This window comes from Lytechinus pictus, chromosome 2 (assembly GCF_037042905.1).
Source record: "Lytechinus pictus isolate F3 Inbred chromosome 2, Lp3.0, whole genome shotgun sequence".
NCBI classification, from domain to species: domain Eukaryota; kingdom Metazoa; phylum Echinodermata; class Echinoidea; order Temnopleuroida; family Toxopneustidae; genus Lytechinus; species Lytechinus pictus.
This window is the reverse complement of record NC_087246.1, coordinates 33487171-33493832: the sequence shown is the minus strand read 5'-3', so window position 1 is coordinate 33493832 and position 6662 is coordinate 33487171. Positions and strand designations below refer to the sequence as shown.

The following is a 6662-nucleotide window of genomic DNA, read 5'->3' as shown; positions in this document are numbered from 1 at the left end:
TATACCCTTCACGCTTTTGCCACGGAGCGTTGCTTCACGCTGGATGCAATTTTTGACGGACACGCCTAACGTTTTGACGAGACCAGGCGATCTTCACACACCCACACACGCTCGTAATATAAGAAGACACACTCACACACTGCACAGTGTAGCTGGTTTACTATCGTCCCAAAATACACTTATCACAATACTAGTAACACAGCAGGGGGCGTGGCATCTGGTACCGGGGCTTCAGCCTCTATCTCCATATTTTTCAGTATAGATGTAAAGAAAGTGAAATAAAATTGTGACCCCTTTTTGTATGTTCAGCCCCCATGCAGTTTTGTCTCAGCCGCCCACTGTTCAAACACTCTGAACCCCCGCACTAGCCTTTGGCGAAGAAATGGGGGCTTCCCTCTCCCCGATCAGCAAGAATTGTCGGTCCAGTAAATGGAATGGAGATGAATGAAACCAATAAATGATATAAAACCAATAACATGCCAAAATTACCATATAATAAGTTTTAGATCACCCTTACGCGTGATAGCTCAGTCGGTAGAGAGGGGGATTCGGATTCCGGTAACCGGGTTCGATTCCCACTTGGTGCGCTAGTGCCCTTTAGTAAGGCATTAATCCTCATTACCAGGTCCCTCGGATAGGACCTTAAGCCGTCGGTCCTCTTGTTGCTTGCTTACAGGCATTCATGCTTTCTTAGTTAACCGGTAAAAAAATCACCACCATTTTTAATAATTACAGCTTCGTCAACAACAGATTCGAGCAGACTGTTGGGGAAATTTTCTCAGTTCGCCAAGTACTGTTTTAAATGTTGCAGTAATGAAAACAAAACAGGAAAAATGGCAAATTGCAATGTTTTGACGATTTTTTAAACCAACATTTTGTTTAAAACTCTGAAGCAGATACACGTCAACGTGTTCCTTTGTCATGCTAAGATTTTTCTACAGAATCGAAAGCTCCGTTGAATTTCTTTTACAAATTTGATCGCTCAGACAAAAAAAAAAAAATCCGATCGCTCCTGGGTGGGCTTGAACCACCAACCTTTCGGTTAACAGCCGAACGCGCTAACCAATTGCGCCACAGAAGCTGCTTGAAAAACAAGAAGAGCGGGTATAACTTTGTATCAAGTCTGTGATATTGTTGTTTGATGTGTAAATACTGACAAGATAACTAATAACGTAATACAATTTACGTGGGAGATATGACATCTGTCTCTGTAAGGAGTTGGACTGTGCTGGTAGATGTGGGCTTATTGCGATCACTTGGTGAAATATACTGGTTGATTATTAAACCAACAACGCGAAGATGGTGAAACACATTAGAGATAGGCCAACCTTGGTATCGTGAGCAGGGTGATCGACTAATTCAATACTCAACCAGAAGTGTATTCATTTCTATAGGCTAAAATAGAACTTGACTATTCATAAATTATTTTCATAATGAACAAAATGTTCCATTGCACCCAACCACTAAATGGCACGTCGACCAAATCAGCAACACTAAACGGCGTGAGGAATGAGTAAAAGAAACCCTTAAAGTATTTAAATAAGTAAAAAAAAAAAAGTCCACACATTGGTTTTCATAATGCATATAGAATTTTCATTTACTTGACTTACGAAAAAAAAACAGCAATGTGGATAAAATGCCTTGCTTTGGGGCATAAGTGCCATATGCCAATTGACGGTTGTCGACGAATGCTGAGAAAATCCCTTTTCCAAAAGATGTTGAAACTTTGATAAATGGAATTCGTGCCTTATGTCTTCAACATCAATCGGATGGGTCATGAGTGGTGTACGAGTTACTCGTAAAGTATCAATAAAATGCAGGGGTGTTGCTCTCTCATATTCTTGTAAATTCAAAATGCATTATAATTATGCAATAATCTCGAACTATAATAAGCCCGCGAAATTGGATTACTTTTTTACACGCACTGTGTATTAACAAAAACATAACATGCGAGTCGGTTTTTTTCATTTTAGATTAATTTTGTCTTCGAAAGGGGTAGATTAAAAAAAACTGTCTTTGAAAAAAAAAATTACCGCTCCTGGGTGGGCTCGAACCACCAACCTTTCGGTTAACAGCCGAACGCGCTAGCCGATTGCGCCACAGAAGCTAGGTGGCTTTATTATGTTTAGTTTCAGAAAATAAAATGTTGAAGTCATGGCGCCCGTCATGGCGTAACTTCACACTGATGCTTCAGCTGAGTAATTTCTTTGTAACTTAGGATCGCTATTTTGATGAGCCTTTTGTAACAAATGATAATAGGTGCACGGTTGATAACGATTGCCTTTCCTGACGGATCTGACTGACCGCGGGACATCACTTAACATTTACGTCACAGTCAAACAAATCTTCCAAAAGTTTACTTCTATGCTTTCTTTGAAAACTTGGTGGAAAGCTGGGTATTTTATTTTCTATATTCAGGTAAATTAGAATCGGCAATTTTGATTTGCATTGTCATCGTTTATTACCTTATATATTTCCACAATATTAAAAAGAATTGGCGTTAGAGACATGTGACACTATGTTTCTAGCGATAGCTCTGTATTTTAATTCGCTGAATGCCCAACGGAAATAGTGCTCATATCATGAATAAATATCTCATCAGTTCTATTCGATCCAAAATGTATCGCTTATTGTTAATTTTAACCATTCTGGTAGTACCATCGTCTCTATGTGCGACAAGACCCCTTTATTGCCAAAAAAAAATGTATGAAGCGATATCAGAAATACCAACACGACTTGAGGAAATGTATTGTTTGCTCTCGAGATGTAAACATTTTATGACAAATTGAATTGAGTGTGTATTGGAATGTAACACGTGCTCCATTGGTTTGTTTATTTTCATTGCTGTGCTCCCATAACAATTACGTATTTCTATGACAAGAGATCCGTGAAATTATTTGCGAAATCATAATTTATTCCACTGAGCTTTTCAATTTACCTTGTTACATTATGTTTTCACAAGAAACATCTGGTAGGGTGCGGGAAGGAAAGTCTGTTGTGGATCACAGTTATTTGGGGTTGTCATCTTCCACATCTAAACAGTCCAGCTAAACCTGGGGCCCATCTTACAAAAAGTTGCGATTGATCCGATCAATCGCAAATATGGAAAGCCACCAAAGTCAACATATAAAATGCATGTTTGTTTAAAAAAATCTAGATATGAATGTATATCCATAAAATCATTGATTTCTTGACAATTTAGTGTGTTCTCTTTTGTTTACAAAGGACTTTTTGCAAATTTATTTTAAAAAATCATGACACTGATGGATTTCCATAGAGTTACGATTGATGATTGGATCAATCCTAACTCTTTGTAAGATGGGGCCCTGATTTTGTACTCATTTATCTGTTGTATGATTTGCTGAATGATATAATGATTCCATTACTATATTGATGCTGAAAATTTTGAATAACCACGATAACAATAGTGATAATGATTATGATGAATATGAAAAAAATGATAAGTTTTATTTTTCACTTGTACAATCAGTTATTCTTCTTCAAAAGTTCTTTAATCAAATCCAATCTTTTACAAACACGTCAGTGTCTCGGGTGATTACAAGAATGACGTCACACACCCGCCCCATTCATAAATAACGCATGAGACAAACTTAATTATCATCATTGTCTTTTCTTTGCATAAAGTATTACGTGTTCAGTCAATCATGATGTCCTTACAAAGATGATGTTTTATTATGATGTCTCAAGGGAAAGTTGAGTGAGTTTAAGTCATTCATTTGAAAAGAATGTATACATTATTGACAAACACTGCCAAAACGACAATGAAAATACGACAAATGACTTGATGGATAGGCCTGTATGGAGGGGTAAAATTATGTTTGTGTGACGTAAGCCTCCGAAATAAACAAATATATATGTTTTTAATCCTTTGATCATTTATTCCGCCATCAAATATGAATTCTGGGGTAAGAATACTATGTACACAAGGTCAAGTGGAACAGACAATCAAGGCTGAAATCATGTGTGTGGATCTCGGTCAATATTTGCCGCACTTTGTCAAACTGAAAGCCGAGTACCGAAGCGGATTGCCGCACCCCCCCCCCCCACACACACACACACATTAAATCTCTTCCTCTGGCATACAGACGTACACTTCCGAAAACGCACATTTTTCTCATCTCTCTCTCTTCGCTTTTCTTATCCTAATCTATTTAACTCCCTTTTATATTATCTACCTTTTCATTCATTCATTCATTTATCTGTCTGTCTTTTTATACTTCTAAATATCTTGCTATACATGTATATCTATATATTCTATCTCTTATTTTATCTCCAATTTTCTCTCTTATTTCTCCCTCTCACCCCTATCTGTTTATTTTACGACATGTTCCCATTTGTTTCTATATCTTTTCATTCACTCACCACACTCTCTCTCTCACTCTCACTTTCTCCCTCTCTGTAACCTGGTAACAGTCTTCATCTATCTACCCTATCTACCAATTATCTGCCTTTCTATCTGTCTGTTTATCTTTCAAGATGTGTTGATATCTAGCTTTTTTCTCTCCTCTATTTATTTATCTAATTCCCTTAATTCCTTTGGTATTGCCTTCGAAATGTACAAAATTAATGAAAAGACGTGTTGGCGCCGGGCAATGTATTTTTGAAGAAGAGGACCTGCCGAGTGAAACGCGCCACGTTTTGAAAAGGTACTCTGTTTATCCGGAAAAGCAGCGAAAAGGGATCACAGAAATTGATTCGTTTGTCATGGGATTTAGCTTGGAAATCACGTGTGAAATATTGAATGGTTGAATGTGATTGAATGCTTATCCCCGACAATGGAAGAGGAAACATCCTTCTTCATTACTGAGTAATCATGTTTCTGAAAGGGGATTATGTGGATCGCTTAAGGAAAGCGCCGTGCTGAGCTGTCTTGGAGGCGTTCTATAGTGCCTTTCAAATTAAATTAGATTCCTCTTTTGCAAAAGAAAAATAAAAAAAAGTCACGAATAATATTTTGATTGTCGTTGTGTCGAAACAGAAATGCAGGCGCCAACCGATTTGTTAAGTCATGTGTTTTCTTGCAATTTCTTTGATTTCAACCGTCACAATAATTAGAAAAGCTGGCTATTTTCGCTGCCACAGTAGAGTATTACATTCATGACCTAAATCATGATTAAAACTGTTATAACATTTCATATTATGTCATATCATTGTGTTTGCCTTTCTAATATTTGATATCTTCCCGGGGGGGGGGGCCACTTCCATTGACGAGTGGATACCATGCGCGACCACGGGGTCTCGAAAAGCACCCTAAACACGTATTTTCCATATTCTGAAAATGCACCTCTTAATAAGTATTGGCGTGTGAAACCCTACCCTTAACAAGTATTGGAAACAAAACCATACTCTTGGCAAGTATTCCCTGAAATAAACCCCTAAACAAGTATACGGCGATATTTTAAAGTTGTGTCACAGGTCCGTCGGTCGTCGGTTTTACCTAATTTACACACCATTTGGTTTAGTACGGCCCCACCTTCCTCACCTCGCGCAAATCGGGACTCTTAACACGTATTGTCGGGGCAAAAGGGACATCCTTTATACAACATTTTAATTTTGTTTTATCATCCCCGCAAATTTGACCCTAAACACGTAGCTTTCCTAGCGAAATAGATACCTTTTTTCATTATTTTTGTGTTTTTGACACCCTTATCACGTTACGTACGTAACGAGCCCTATCTTGAAAAAGACATCCTTTTTACGTGTTTTTTTTGGTCGCGCATGGTATCCACTCGTCAATGTAAGTGCCCCCCCCCCCCCCGGGGATATCTTATTCATTTGCGTCTGTCACATACAAAAGTTATTATTGATCTTAACTATAAGCCAGTTCGTTCATATCATTAGGTGCCTGCAATCACCGTTCCATTGAGTGTTTAGTGGAGTTATGAAGGACTGGATTATGAATTGTCAAAATGCGAGCTCAGGCCCCCAACCCGATGTTTTAAAACAGTACAACTGTACATACAGTATATATAATGATACAATGACATTTCAATGATCGGTAGAAATTATGCATGGTTAACGTATTCAACAACATTTATTCTTATTTAATCAGTTGTTCCCAGTTGTTTCGATACATTACACATCGGGCTATTTGATAGTGAGAGAAACCAAACACACGAGTCGTAGTTGAGTACAATTTTACTTGGTCATTGTTTGTCATAATTTATACACCACTCTCGAAGTTATTGTTATTCAACCCTCCGTGCATGAAATTACACGACAGAGCGATATGCTTGATCGCTAAACCATGCTGATGTTTCTCGCACTTACCTGTGAGTTGCATACCGTATCTGATTTACTTAAACCAATATTTTCGTCACATTATCAATGAGCGCGTTCCAATATTTGAAAAACTAAACGCCTCATTCAATTTTAAGAAAGAAATTCAGTTTGTAAGGGTAATAATCATAACACACAGCAATATTCAATACAAAAGGGGAGGGACGTTTGGTAATGTAAATGCATTTCTGGGTTGCATCCAGTAATTGGATCGAATAAAATAAGTCTAACAAAATATTAGAACCAACGAGATTTGGATCTGACATCTGCTGACTGCCGGTCAGCGACTCAACCACCGGGCCAACACTGGTTCAGCTTTGGCACCAGACATGATGAAGTAAGAATAAAAATCCTAGTCCGCT

At 37.9% G+C, this 6662-nt stretch overlaps 2 non-coding genes across 2 annotated transcripts; both read right to left on the bottom strand.

Moving 5' to 3' along the window:
* Positions 1 to 1007: 1007 nt before the first annotated feature.
* Positions 1008 to 1081, bottom strand: TRNAN-GUU (transfer RNA asparagine (anticodon GUU)). Its single transcript has one exon. It is a non-coding gene; the product is annotated as a tRNA-Asn (tRNA).
* A 952-nt stretch (positions 1082 to 2033) lies between these two features.
* TRNAN-GUU (transfer RNA asparagine (anticodon GUU)) lies at positions 2034 to 2107 on the bottom strand. Its single transcript has one exon. It is a non-coding gene; the product is annotated as a tRNA-Asn (tRNA).
* Positions 2108 to 6662: the final 4555 nt, after the last annotated feature.